The 14,962-nt window shown below is 41.8% G+C and overlaps 1 protein-coding gene across 1 annotated transcript in view; it reads right to left on the bottom strand.

Moving 5' to 3' along the window:
- Window positions 1–14,962, bottom strand: part of Pdzrn4 (PDZ domain containing ring finger 4) — a 345,252-nt gene that overhangs the window by 73,181 nt on the left and 257,109 nt on the right.

Here is a 14,962-nt window from a genome sequence, read left to right as displayed (position 1 = left end):
AATAAAGTTTTAATCATTTAACACTGAATTACAAAACGTTGCCCCAAATCTTCAGGTAGGTAGAAATATTGCATATGTATGCACACAACACTGAAAAAGTTATCAACATTTTATGATATTTTTAGTACTTAACTAAAAATCAAAGTTTAATTTTTCAGGATATTGTCCAATTTCTTAATACTCATGTTTATCCAAGAGCATGTTTTTAAATGCTTGAATCATATAAAACCATCGCATTTCCGCATAGTAAATCAGTCAGTGTCATCGACATCACCACCAGGTTTGGTGACATGCAGAGCCACTGGATCTATCCTGGATTTGCTGAGTCAGAACGAGGGTTTTGATAAAATTCCAGATGACTCAATCATGCTTGAAATGAATATTAATCTAAATCCCCTTGAATGAGGACTCCATACCCTTCTAGAGCCTCACTCATTTCAGGGTCTAAGTCTTTAAGGTGGCTTCAGACATAGAGCATGGGTGAACTGTCTTCCCTTTTCCACTGTAGTCCCCCAACAGTGACAGAACCATTTGCATTTACAATGGGGAAAGGTTATTCTTTTGTCTAAGGGCCAGCAATGCCCCCCAGTGTTTATAGCACCCAAACTTTTGCCTCTCTTTCAAACTGCTTTCTAACAGTGTCAAACTGTTGCCCTCAAATATGTCCTGATGACATACTCAGTGAGTGGAGTTTTTTAAATAAATATCTCTAGAGTGCAGAATTATCTGAAGTTAATTAATCTTGGTTCTTGCAGATATGAAGATGCAAAATACTGTCCCAAATGCCCTGGAAATGGTGTCATCTCTAGACATCTAAGCCACTAGCCTGTTGATAAAGCAGTGGCAATGGCCGTGAGTTGGCAAACTCTTAACAAGCAAGGAGTCCCCAGCAGGAGAGGAAGTCACATTGGCTGTGGAATAATTGTTGACATTCAAATGAGCACATTCTCTCTCCCTGAGTAGACAAAGAAAGTGTGTGTGTGCTCAGAACACGTGCAAAGGGTACAATGATACAATGCCAGATGACACGGCCATGGCATCCAGAGAAAAGCTTAATGATCTGTTTTCTCAATGGACCCTGAAAGAGTTAATGTGCCCTCAAAAATGAGCAATTAAGTTTCCACACCAGCAAAACACATTGCAGTTCGGTTGTTGGGTCACGAGGGAGACTCTGATGAAGGTGTGGTGGTTCTTGGCAGTATTCGTGCATTTACCAATCTGCACATTCACATTCTGATTCTTGTCCCTGTGAACCAAACGTGAAAAAATGACCCTAAAATTTCACTGACAAAACCTTGGGGTATTTAACTTGGGCATATAGGATAGGTGGACACAGGACATTTACGTAGACAGTAATTCATTTATTCCTTGAGCTTGTTCTGGTTGACTGTGCCCCAGGGCTAGGGCCATCACTATCTCTCTGAGGATGGATAAAGAATCCGAAACAGAGACTAGCAGGGCAGAGTACAGTCCCAGCTCTGTGATGAACATTGCTGTCCTCCATGTGGCTTGGTGCGGTCCGTATTTATGAGTTTCAGATTATGGAGATGAGCGAACATCAGTGAGAAGCTTCAAGGGTCTGGACAGAGGTAAGAACTGCCCCATTCACTTCCGTCCTTTATCTTTCAGTTTAGTGAAGTCGATCTTGCTGTACCATTTCCTTCTGAAAGAACTTCCTACCTGTTTGCTCTCTCCTGGAACTCTGTTGCTATGTTACCTCTAGGACAGTCTTACATCAAAAACAATCTCTACCTGACAGTGGCAGGGTGAAATCCAGGCACTCTTGTCCTTTTGAGGAATATCTGTGGAAAGAGGAAATGTGTGCCCAGGCTTGACTCAGGCACATATTTGAGTCTACTGGTGTAGAAAGTGTGTCTGTCAGCAAGCAGGAAACAGATGACACCATTAATCTAGTTTTTCCCTGACATGGCTGGGTGTCTTGCTTATGCGTTAACCTAATTTTATGTTCAGTGTTCATATTTGTTTTAGTGACCTTCAAAGCAAAAAATGACTTTAAAAACCGAGTTTCCAGAGATCATGGAATGTGCTATGTGAGGTTGCAGACTAGGAACCGCACAATTGAAACTTGTGAAAGGAAAAAAAAATACTCAACAAATTTAAAACACATTAAGCTCTTGATCTGCAAAGAGACAAGTCTATAAATGGATTGGGAGGTCATAGGCCCTGAGAAGGAACATATTATTGTACTGCTAAATAGTATTGGTTGTCAAGCTGCCATGTAAATAGTTGTATTTGGACCCATAGAACCGGGCTGTTCCCAGTCTTGGTTAGAGAGGCTTCCTTTCATACTGAGCACTACTTAATGAGAGACACATGCCTGGTATAGTGCTGAGAATAAATGCCTGGGTGCTTGGCTATAAGTCACACCCCCATTTCAAGGCTTGTGAAACATTCCAGAAGAAGGGACATAACGAATGTAAGAGGGAAGGAACAATGCTAAATGCTTTCCTCTTGGATGCGACATGGCCATTGTATTCACAAACTCAAGTGGCTGGGCTTAGTACCAGCAGCAGACCTTTGCAAGATCAAGCCAACCAAAATTCCCACACAGATAGAGGAGGTGCAAGGAAGTCCACCCCTAGCTGAGAAGCTGTTGGCAGTGCATGGCTGCTGGGGAGGGTGAGTCAGTTTTCTTTGGCGACGTGGTCACTGGTAGGTTTCCAACACTACAGAGGGTGACCCCTCACTTGTGTGCCTATGGGCAGCATACGGTCTCAGTGAGTTAAAACCCAAACAGAAGAAGATATGAGGTTGTATAGAGGATACATTATGGAGATTCCAGGAAAGTTGGTTGGTGGCAAGAGGGAGTGGATTGGTTAAAATACACTTCATACATGTGTAAAACTCTCTAAAAACAAATAGATATCACATTAAAATGTTTCCTTTCATAATCATTTCTTGTGTCACCTATGTGCTATGATTAATTTTGAGTTTTAGTCTTTATAAGAAAAACTACAGAAATGCAAAATCTACTAAAGAGTGGTTTAAGGTACAAAAAAAAAAAAAAAAAGGCCCCAAGTTCTCATGGCAACATTCAGTGTATACCAATAATATTAACCTTTATACGCTAAGATCACTTGCTATTAAGTCTCTGGCCTGTATATCTATCCATTCACAATCAAGGCTTTTATATGCAAATTTGATTCTTTGTTCTAAGGACAGTCAAATATAATCTTTAAAAAGGACAGTCAATGTAATCTCAAGTCTCTTACTTGCCTGTTGGGCAATGCTCTTTTCTGTCAGTTACCACGTGGGTAACCTCTATTTTCATAAGCCATTTAATATCTCTCAAAGTAAGAAGCCTCTGACCTTTAAAGGCTCCGATGCCCCACGTGATCTCCTAGAAACCGTGAGGACTACTAATACTAAACACCAGCTTTTCACTTCACTTGAAGTTCATCAGCATATTGTTAGCCTTCCGAAAGGTCAGCATTTTTATAAATTACGGCTTTCACAACAGAAGAAAGAATAATTAGGTCTTCTCTGGCAGCTGCCTTGCTCAGTTATCTGCAGGTATGGCTGGGAGGAAGAACATTGAAAAACATTTAACATTAATTCTGTAAAAAAAAAAAAAAAGTGCAGCAAATCAACACATAGTTAGTTGTAAACATTTTTTCCAAGTATTTAAACCATCAGGGTATTTGGTGTCTCTCAGAGTCTGTCCTGATGGTTTTGATTCCGCATTGTGCTGTCTTCTTTTCCTTTTCCTTCTAGATCCTTCTATGGTTCAGTCTTAAATATGATTTCGTATGGACAACGCACAGTGCTTATTTGTTCTGAAATTTGAGAGTGGAGGTAGGGAAGGCTTCCAGGAAAGGTACCTATCTATGTGTAATGTATCCTCCATGTAAACTTGTAAATGTTTTTCATTGCAAAAATAGGAAGGCTGATTTGGGGGAAGACAAAAGTAGGAAGAGAGTCTTGGAAAGCAAAACTAGTGGAAATATGTTATTTAAGCGAAATGCTAAGTCACAGGTTAGACCTCAAAGTCCTCATGCAAGGGAATTTCACAAAGAGTTGTGATTTGAGTCAGGGCATCCTGCAGCAAAGAGGACTTCTGTTGAAGGAGTTCTGAGACCGAATGAGTAAGAGGTCAAGTGCCACAAAGCGAACCGGACAATTGCACCTCTCTCTACAATAACGGGAAGTTTGATAAGGACATCTCAAGCCTACTATGGTTCTATTTCAACAAAGCAATCACAATTCAATTACAGCACAACTGCACATGTCTGCTTAGCTGACACTGGATAACGGGCTGGCTATTACAGAAGGGGGATACTGTGACCTGAATAGTAAGGCGTCCGACTCAAGGGAAGTAGGAAAGCAGACACATGATGCAAAAGTAGGGTACCAGATAATCCAAGCAAGGAAGAGGAGGGAAAGAGGAGAGCATAGAAGGTCCAGGACAAACAGTGGCATGGGGCTATCTTCATGCACACTGAAGAGCCGAATGGGGCTAACTTTAGACAAGACAGCTGTAGATAGGCTATGCTCATGCAGAGTAGATGGTGACAGAGGACTGTCCTCAGGCAGAGTAGACACCAGCAAGGGGCTCTGCTCACACAGAGTAACTTAGGGCCTGGGAGCAATTGAGACGTCTTAACCGAATCAAGTGTATATTCTGATTACCCAGTGTCGAGCAACGGGATGCTGATGTCTAATTGCATGAAATTCTTCTTCAGTCCGTTCTACACCAAGAAAGGGTCCCAAGATTACATATCTGAGTGATGGCTTGTAATTAACATATAGACATTTTTAGATGTCTGAAAAAAAAGTTGTGTTTTTAACAGTAATTGTTTTTTTTTTTTTTCATTATATTGGTAGCACAATCTTGAGAGGATAAAAAAAAATTCACTTTTCAGCAGTCAGTGCAAACGATGTGTGAATCCTTTTGTTGTGGCAGATGGGCTAATTAATCTTCAACAACCTGTGAATTTAAGTAAAGCAGGAAGCCTTTCATATGCAAACTGCGTTAGGATAATGCTTGACAAAGTTTCTGTTTAATGGGATCATCTACCCTTAGGGATACATTGCAAAAACTGGTCAGTCAAGACACTTCCCAGGGTCCAGCGGCCTCCACTTGGATACAAGCTGCCCCTTTCTGATTGTTCTTCCACATCCAATTATATACACGATTCTCCTAAAGATCAGGAAAACAACAGGCTCCCTACTTTGGAGTCCAAAGGAGTTACTCTGATGAGGCAACAGTTTGAGAATTACTATCTAGGGTTGATAAGAGTTTCAACTCCTGCATGCCTCTGAAGTTCAATAAAGGTTCCTTAGCATCTACCTCTTCCGAGAGAGAACAAATGTAAGAATACTTAAAAAGTTGGGCATGGTAGTGCACTATTTGATGCCAGCCCTTGGAAGACAGAGACTCAGTGGATTCTGTACATTTGAGTCCACCCTGAACTACAAAACAAATTTCAGGAGAGCCAAGGCAGCATAGAGAAGCCCTGTATCAAAAAGAAGACAAATAAGCAAACAAACAAAACAACAATGACAACAACAACACCCAGAATACTTAGGAAAAGAAGAATAGTTCCCAAAGATTATGTACAGCTCTGACCCAATTCCAGGTTGAAATATAAAAGGCCAGAGTGTTATAATTCTGCTTGATCATGATGCTTTGCCTGGTTAACCTATGGGACCTTTTACAATCACTCACAGCTGGAGTTCATTATTTTTCTACGGCTAAAAAGTGAAGTACTTACTTCTATTGATGTTAAATTCTCTACTTGCTAGCTAGACAGATGATACCAGTCATACAGCATGTCTCAGACATAGGCGGTGATACTTAAATTCCTATTAAAATGTCCGGCATGAAATAACTCAAAATAACTCTAAATCTATATTCATTAAGACACTTCTGACATAATTTTTCAAATTGGCTTGAAAGAATTTGAGCATCTACTTTTTGCTCCAAACTTAGGTATGTTAATTCCATGAAGTGATATATATGTTATGTAGTAAAAAGCCTAGTGAAAGTAACTCAGACGTCAGAACGTACAAACTTATCCAAGAAGGCTGGATATGCTTGCCTATAACTGCACCCAGCACTCTGGAGACTCAGGCAGGATTGTGAGTTTGAAGCTGGCCATGGATACATACATAGCAAGATGTTTTGCTTGGCCCAGGGAGTGGCACTATTAGGAGGTATGGCCTTGTTGGAGGAAGGTTGTCACTCTGGGGTTGGGCAATGAGATCCTCCTCCTAGCTGCCCGGAAGCTGGTCTTCTCCTGTTTGTCTTCAGAACAAGATGTAGAACTCTCAGTTCCATCTCTAACACAACATCTGCCTGGACACTGCCATGCTTACCACTGTGATGAAACTGGACTGAACCTCTGAACCTGTAAGCCAGCCCCAATTGTTATCTTTTATAAGAATTGCCTTGGTCAAGTTGTCTCATCATAGAAATGGAAACCCTAACCAAGACATTGACTGACTTTGATTTTTTTAAAATTGTTATCAGTGAATAAAACAATCTGTGCTGGGTAGGTGCATATTCAATATTCATTTAACTACTAAGTCAATGGACTGCATTGACTGAAAGATCTGTTGTGCTCTTCTGTGTCCTTCTTGAGGAGACAGTCCGGTGGTCCAACTTTTGGAGGATGATGTAGTAACTATCTATGTGACAAAATGAGCAAAGGCTTACCCAGAAGTAGCCTGAAACTTTTTCTGTCTTGTCTGGACGCTAAGAGAGAGGTGGCTTCATTTTCTTGTGTGTGCACATGACACAGATTCCTGGGAGCTCTGAAACTCGCAGGTTTCAGGCACATGATTGTCACAGACAATGGGGACTCCTAACATGGGGACCTCCAGCTCTGTCCACCAGCCTGCCACATTTCTGTGCAGAAAAAAGCAACAGTCTGTTGGGTGCAGACCCCTTACCAAACCAATAGTTGTTGGCCTCTTGTATGACTGAGTGTGTGCTACCTGTTCTGGGCTTGTATGCCATCCTTATAAATACCATTGCTTAAATTATAACTTGTGACATTTTGGCGTCCTCCCTTGTACATGCCTTGTATAACACTATGATGGTTTGATAGGAATGGCTCCCATTGGCTCATATATTTGAATGCTTGGTCATTAGAGAGTTGCACTACTGGACAAGGATTAGGGGGTGTGGCCTTGGTGGGGTAGGTGTGGTCTTGCTGGAGAAAGTGTGTCACTGGGACTGGGGCTTTGTCATTTCAGAAGCCTAAACAGGCCCAGGGCTCTCTCGTCTTCCTCCTGTCATAAAACTCTTAGCTCCTTTTCCAGCTCCAGGTCTGCCTGTGTGTCACTATGCTTCCCACCATGACAATAATGGACTCAACCTCTTAACTGTAAGTCAGGCCCAGTTAAATGCTTTCCTTTGTAAGAGTTGCTGTGGCCACGGTGTCTCTCCACAGCAATAGAGCACTAAGACAGGCATATTATATATTGATAACCCTACAGAACCGAGTGAGTTAAAATAAACTATATACATAGTCCTACTGAGATCCCCTGCAATTCAGTAAGACTTTCACAAAATTATGACTCAGGATTCAGGATTGTGGTAGGCTCTAGGTCAGCCTAAGCTACTTAGTAAGACCCAGTCTTCAAACTCCCCAAGCAGACAATCCTAGGGAGTTATTGTGGTTGGTACCTGGGGTCATAATATCACAAGAGTGGTCCAGCCTGCTGCCCTTGATCTACCCACAGTTCACTCTGACAGAATTTCTTAGACATAAGCAATGCCCGCTCTTTCTTTCACTTTCAGATTTAAGATTGTTTATGACTCGATCTATTAAGTGTGGTTATAAAACCTGTTGGGACCTCACCTTTCAGACTGCGTTTCCTCTATCCTTTCTTTGTTATATCTTCGAATCCTTCTTTCTGTTCTTTTCCTATTCCATTGTCACAGCTTCATGCAGCCACATTTGGGACTTAACATATTCTGAGTATTATACATGGCCTCCATTGGGAGCTTCCCACTTCCTGTATATGACTTGCTCACCAGTAATAAGGAGACATTCTTCTACGTGTGTGGCTTTCCGCCTTCCAGCATTTGCTACATATTGCTCACACCCCTGGCTCATCTTCCAGGTCAACAGGTCTGAGCAGATCTGTCACCTTCTCCAAGTCTGTCCAAAATACAATATGGGGCACACTGGATCGAAATGAATTGCACATGTCCAGGTCCTCCTAAGAAGATACTGAAAGAACTCACTACACAGAACCAAGTGCATCCCACAACTGATGTGCTAATTAGCTTGAATCACTTTCTTTGGTCCACAGTGCAGTGTATACTAAAGCACCTCATAGTAACCTATAAATATGCGGAAGTATCCTTTACCAATTAAACATTAAATTAAGCAGGTAAAGATTGCTATTGCTCTTCCATAGGTTATTCGCCAACATCTCTTCATTTTTTTCCCTATCATTAAATCTTACTCTAATTATTATCTGTGTCTTGTGGTTCATACAAAACCCTGAGCAATGGAAGTAGTCCTGATAGATTGGCCATCGTGGCCCAACTTGCAGTGTCAGCACTCCAGAATCTGCTGCAAAAGGATTGTTTGAATCTGACCTGTTTTATACAATGATACTTTGTCTAAAAAAAAAAAAAAAAACAACTTTGAAAAAGTCCCGATTTAAGCAGTAACAACAAAGAAAGACAAAAGAGCTGAACCGTGTATTTGTGTGATGTAAACCCACCGTTAAAATTACTTGCAGCTAAAATACAACTGCTAAAGTCATAATGTGAGGGGAAGCTAACCCCACCCCCCAAGTTTAGTTTTGTCTGGTGTTTCCTTCTCTTTGACTCAGATTATGTATTCTTAGCAGAAACGCCTCAGGACTCAGCTTGCCTCCTTCTCAGCCCCTCCCAATGAAAGGCAAGTCACATTTGTTTGCTACAGGGAGTCCACCTTTATGACCTGACGGGGAAGCTAAGGCCAATGTTAAGTAATGTCAAAAATTTGGGAATATAAGTGAGTGATATTTCAGAATTCTTTGTGTGCTTCTTGGAACTTTTTAAAAACTTCATACATATATGCAATATATGTAGATCCTGTTCACCCCACACTTTCTCCTCTAACTTCCTCCCAACTTTGTGCCCTTTTTTCTTTTTTAGAACAATATTACTGAGTTCAATTAGTGATGCCCTTATGTGCATGGGGCCATACACTAGAGCATGGGAAACCAATGATGCATACGACTGCTGCTGCTGGTTGTGGTGGTACATGCCTTTTCATCCCAGTGCTCAAGAGGCCAGCCTGGTCTACAGCTAGGACAGCCAGGGATGCACAAAGAAATTCTGTCTTGAAAAGCAAAACAGAACAAGACTGTTGAGGAAAACTTGACTCCCTTCCCCTTAGCATCTAACAACTGCCATCGCTCCTCAGCTTGGGGTGGGACCTCACAATCCACTTCACTGGCTGTCCTGGTGCTGACTGGCTTGGCTTTGTACTGCTTTGGTGTAGATAGCCATAGCTTCTGTGAGTTCATGAGTGTGGTACTTTGCAGCAGTCGTTCCCAACCAATGGCTTGTCCAGTTTTTCTGTCTCCTACTTCCTAGTGTGTCCTGTGCCTTGGAAAGCCAGGGTATTATGTAGATTTCCCATTTAGAAACAATGTGCTAAGTCCCACTAGTAATGCTGTATGTGCGTGGCTCTGGGGCTATTCACTAGAGCATAGGTCATTCAGCTGAGCAAAGAACAGCCCCTGTCTGTTGCACACTGACCAATCAAGAGTCTCCCAATTAACTGCCACCCTGGAACTTTTGGATGAGTCAAAATTATGTGAGATTGAAATGTTCCAAAATGACTGTTTTGTTGTTAATTAAAAATGGATTTATGCTGTAATCAATTCGATGTCCCACGTAATTACAAGGAATTGGCTGGTGAAGTGCCCCTGCCAAGTTTGTTTCTGTTTTCACATATCATTTTAATAAGATTTAAAAGAGTTGGTGTGTGTGTGTGTGTGTGTGTGTGTGTGTGTGTGTGTGTGCGCGTGCGTGTGTGTGCACATGGAAGAGGGGGGGAGGGAGGAGGGAAGGGGGAGGAAGGGGAGTGGAGAGGAGGAAGAGAGAAAACATGCACTGTGTGTGTTGTGTTTCATACACTTCACTGAGGCCAGAGAAGTGTATGAAGTACCCTGAAGCCAGAGGTACAAGAGCTTATAAAGCTACCAAATGGAAGCTGAGAATCCACCTCAGGTCTTCTGGAAGAGTAACGAGTGCTCTTAACTGCTGAGTCGTCTACGGCCCCATTTTTTTTATATACATTTAGAGGAACACATCCTCACTCCTGTAACTGCTGCTTTCCCTCTGATGTGCGTGAGGACGTTCACACGCATGCGCACACCCACATCCCTATAGGCAAAAATCCCAAATTGGCATCAATAACTTTATCACTGTCATAACAATTCATTTGGTGAATATCATTGAGCATCTAATTCTTCTCCAAGCTAAGCTGTTTAAAAAGATGGATGGCTGCCTCCTGGCTAATTGTAGGAGTTCTCTTGTTCCTACAAAAAGACATTTTATATCTCAAGTGGCTCTGTAAGCAGTGAGTAATGGCTGGAAGCCCACAGAGAGGAGTTCACCGATGAAAACCACTCTGCCCTGACCTTTCACTTTCTAAGATAATGTGCATTTCATACAGGTGGTTATTAATAACCTATCTCTTGGGTCTTTGGCATATCCAACTATCTCTAACTTAATAGAAATCCTGCTGGAGACACAGCATGGTATAGAACAGGTCTGAGAGTGAAAAGGCAGAAGGCACAAGCAAGAAGGAAATGGTAGTAAAATCAACTCAGAGTTTTCATGGAGAACAAAACATCATTGCAGGTAAACAACCCATAAAAAGGCTGCTGAAAATCAAATGTTTCAACAGAGCCATTCATTTTCTTCATTGTGCCAAAGAAAAGGAAACATGCTCATGGCCCTTGGGGAAAAGTCTTGCTCTGATCTTTGTAATGAGAACACAAATGTTTGTGTAAAACAAACAAAAACCAACCAACAGACAGACAACAGCAGAAGCAACCACCACACCAAAATCCACATCACTGTGTTCACAATTTACAGTGACGGTGACTACCTAGACGAGACCTGCATAAGACTGTGGCCATAAATATGCTACCATGATGAGAGAGGAGTTCAAGAGGTTTTCCTGCTCTCTGAGGAACTATAGATGGTTAGCAGTTACTGAGGGAAAGTGAGTTATATTCCTCAAAAGTCACTCGAAAGCTATCCTTACTCAAGATATTTTCCATGTTCATGTAGGCCCCCTAATTAAAGGCACTGACCCATCAAAGTGGAAAAGGACTTGAAAGTTGGAAGTAGACTTGCTGTGAAGAAGAGAGGGTTGTGGGGATAGAGGGGAGGATAGTGGTGGGAAATAAAGACAAAGCACGTTATCTACATAGATATAGTCTAAGATCATGCCTAGTTTATGGCTTACCTTTGGATCTCAAGCATTACATGTCAAGAAATTCATGGGTTTTTGGATGTATAGCTTGGAATAAAAGACTTTAATGTCAGTATTGACAGTTCCTTGGGGCAACAAAGAGATGAGGAGATCAATGGCTATGCTGTGGGGTCACTCCATTCCTAGGATGGGGATGTGGGTCCTGGACAGTAAAGAGATTTAAAGACGGCAATGGTAAAGGAAAGGAATGTGGGTGCAAAAGCACAGAGGATTTCATGAGATCCTCTGTGACTGTGTGGATGGCTCTGATATGGTGAAGTCAGGAGAGGAGACTTACAAGGACCCCATTGTCTTCTATGGCTTATGCTGAGGGATTCGATTTCAACACATTTCCTCTGAAAGCCCCATGGTCTCCTTTTGGTTTGGGGAAGTAACCCCGAAGGCTGTGGTGAGAAGTAGCTGAATGGAAGCAGAGAAATCACTAGGAAGGAAATGTGGAAACATGATGTGTGCCTGGGCTGATGCTGGGCCACAGGGCCAAGTCTAAGTGGGAGGGGACATTGAAAGGGCTGAGAAATGGTACCCGGATGCTCCCATTCATCTTGCTCTTAAGGGTCTTACCACATCAGCAGCTGTTCCAGGCAACCTTCCTGTGATTTGCACTCTGACCAATTAAGTGTACATTGAGCAGGATCGTGAGCAGTAGAAGTTAACAACTGAGCCTAAAACCATACATGAACTCTATGTAAAAGTGTATCTTTTGTAGACTTCCAGCTTTTAGTGATTATTTTAGAAAATACATATGTCTGGAAAATACCTACTTCTAGTAGCCTGAAACTATGCTCTTTTAAAGATTATCCACCTGGCTAAGTATAAAATTGTCTCACTATAAATCTATGTATCTATTTATCTATTATCTATGTATATATGTATGTATGTATCTATTTATCTTATCTATCTATCTATCTATCTATCTATCTATCTATCTATCTATCTCTCCCCCGCCTCCACTCTCTTCACATAAATTTATACTTCCCAAGACCTCTTCCAAATTATATATATATATATATATATATATATATATATATATATCATATAGGATATAAACTACCATATGACATATGTAAGAGCTTTAGGCCAAGAGATATAACACTAGAAAGGGCTAACATGGTCTATTCTCCTGGGGCATCTCCAGCCCAGAGTCTACAGGAGGAAGGGGATTTCACACTAATTTGAAAGGATGGGCCAAAATCTGAACAAATTGCCATGATCCTAGGAGAGGCAGGAAGTTTACATCATCTCCAACAGTCAACTCCACCACATGAATACATTCTGCTACTTGGTGGCGAGGTGATGTGAGCCCACTATAGAAAGGCCAGATCCATGGAGAGTGCCAAAGCCATTGACAGACACAGCTCAGACCTTCTCAGTATCCACCTTCCAACTTCTTCAAACTCCTAGGTGTGCAAAAGAAACAGTTTGTATTACTAAAGGAGGAAGAGCTAGAGAGGGCTTGCTTCTCTTGCACAGGACCTGAGCACTAATCCCAGCACACAAACCGGGCAGCTCTCAACTCCCTGTCTGCTTAGTTCAGGAAATATGTCCTCTCCTTCTGGACTTTGTGAGTACTGGATACATACACACACACACACACACACACACACACACACACACACACACACACACACATCTAAGCACATAAAAGGAATGCATCTTTTAAAAGGATAGGATGCTGTGGAAGTCAAAAATAAAATGTATTTAAAATAGCCTCTTAGGCTATTTGCTATGAGACATTAAAATATCTTCTACCTCAAGGTGCTCTGTTCAAGACCCATCTTAGAACATGTGGCATGACCTTGTTAGCCGGGACAGCCTCGGAGATGGGACAAAGTGCACAGGAAAATATGGCCTGGGTGGTCAGGCTTTCTCTGTAGTAGACACAGTGAGGCATGGGAACAGGAAGACTGGCAATGAGACGGCAGCTGGGCTGTACGCAGATGTGCACCCGCCCAAGGCTCTGCACCTCTCGGGGTTGTCCGAGAGCAATTAGGTAGCAAATAGTACTGGGAACAGCACTTTGGAAACACAGGCTTCCTCTCCATGCCACTCTGTGTCTACATAGTGCACACTAGAAGGGGCATCCTTATGGGGTTGTCACCCACACTTTGTCTTCCATGAAGAGAGTGCCTTAATAGGCTCTCTGGATGCCATAGAAAGCAAACAACACAGGGCAAAACAATAGATGTATCAGCAAATGGAGTCGTCATGTTCCTAAGTTGCCACACAATGTCTCAGTACCAATACCGTTTATTTTATTTGGCTGGATTTGGAAGGATGTGAAAAAGGGTAAATTGTGCAGACTTCCTTCCTTCAAACAATTGACGTCTTTATGCTTTTGAAATAATTTTCAGCAGATGAAGCGATCCCGCAACAGGCCGGGCAGAAGCTCTCCGTTGTTCTGTGTCTGCGCAAATTGCTTTGCATCTCTGATGATTTTTATGTACATTTAATCACTAAAGATTAATTATGTGGCATACGGAAAGCAGCGAAACACTGCCGAGAGAACTTCAGTTTAAGTGCACATGCAGCTAACTTGTGGCTTTTTAGAACAATTTTAATTAAAAGTACTAGAAGAATCATCCAGCTGAAAGTATTAGGAGCTCTGGGATGGATGGGCTTAGCATAGCTAATTAATTGTATATTTAATCAGAGCAGCCTTTGGCTGTAATTAATAATCTATTTTCCTCTGGTAGTAAATATTGTGGTTCTGTGAAACAGAATTTATGATTTGTGGGTTGCCTCACGCACAGAAGAGCGAGACAGAGCACGGCATCCCATAGCAGTGTTCTAGGCACGACTGGCTCTGTTTGTTTACAGAGTGTTATCTCGATCTCCTTCACTCACTCTAAATGTCATCTCATGGTGGCAGCTTATAAGGAGCTATCCCAGAGTGACTCGGACATTTCAAAGGTAAAAAGAACAATCCAAAGGAGGTGGCAGATAGAATGCTAAGTGAATTCTGATCTCTTTTGTGGTGAGGGTGGCGGCAGGAATCTCATACTTTAAAGAGCTTTAAAGTAGCCCTATCTTGAAAAGATTGCTGGGATGGTTAGACTTGGCATTAAACGTGTCCTGTCTCCATCTCCCCTTTAAAGAACAGAGTGAGGCTCAGGGATTTCCACTACCTGCAACTTGAAATCACACGGTGAAAACTGTTCACTTCCTTGAAGCTTTTGCTTGAGGGGTAAACTTACATTCTGCTCACGCATACATACATACATGCATTTATACATATACAATGCATGTGCATACACACATTTGTCTACACACATACATACATGCACACGCCCACCCCACTCACATACATGCATATACACACATGCATGTATGTATATATACATATATGCACATGCCCGTATGCATGTGCACACACACATGCATTCATGTACACATACATTTATGCACATACCCACCCCACCCACATACATACATGCATGTGCACATATATGTGTGCATGTACACATACATACATGTACACA

Source organism: Rattus rattus, chromosome 1 (genome assembly GCF_011064425.1).
Source record: "Rattus rattus isolate New Zealand chromosome 1, Rrattus_CSIRO_v1, whole genome shotgun sequence".
NCBI classification, from domain to species: Eukaryota; Metazoa; Chordata; class Mammalia; order Rodentia; family Muridae; genus Rattus; species Rattus rattus.
This window is presented reverse-complemented; position numbering and strand designations above follow the sequence as displayed.